We start from the raw sequence: 802 nt of genomic DNA, 5'->3' as shown, positions 1-802 counted from the left end.
TCTTGTGAAGATCTCTAAGCGCTGCGGAGCCTATCGAACCCAGTGCAGGCTACAGGGGTCTGATCAACCTCTGGCCTCTCCCCGTCGCCGAACGATCCTTCGACGAACCCCTTCCCTGCGCGCAAGTTCCACGGAGCCTAGCAAACTTCGTGCGAGTGTATCCAGAGCTCTCTGCTTTGAGTTGTTTTCTTCGGTTGACACGACGGGCTCGCGTGTTTAGAGCCTTTAACCGGATTGGGCTAGAGGTTCACGTGGAAGGAACTCTTGTCCGCCTCTCTTCTTTTCTGTCTGTAACCGCAACCCAAGCAAGTTTTCCTGTCTGCACCGCAACCATCTTCGGTGTAAGTAAAATAATCTTTAATCAACCGCTAAGCATCCGTGTCCAATTCTAGCCCGCCGGCCTGCATTCCCCAACCCGGCGTGTCCGGGCTGCTGGCCACAGCCTGCCGCGTGCCCCCGAGGGCCTCGGACTGCTCCCGGCCCACACACCTCGGTGAATGGAACTGACTTCACAACTTCTAATTCAGTCCTGTCCCTTTTATCACTCTGGGCGAACATCACGGGAGAAAGTAGAGAGTCAGGACTCACTGCATGCTTACGCCTACCCATTTCTGTTAACGACCCGGTGTTAACTCCGTTTGTATACCCTCTTAATGTTGATAAGTGGTTTAAAGCCCGGAACACCAATCTGAACCCCAATATTATGATAACTCAACATTCTTTTATATATTCTCAGCGCCAACACACCGTCTATCACCGGTATTCATGGCCACATAACTTGACCTTAGCTAAAATGAACCGC

Source organism: Alligator sinensis, unplaced genomic scaffold, assembly GCF_000455745.1.
Source record: "Alligator sinensis unplaced genomic scaffold, ASM45574v1 scaffold1086_1, whole genome shotgun sequence".
In the NCBI taxonomy this organism is placed as follows: Eukaryota; Metazoa; Chordata; order Crocodylia; family Alligatoridae; genus Alligator; species Alligator sinensis.
Note: the sequence above shows the minus strand (reverse complement) of the source record.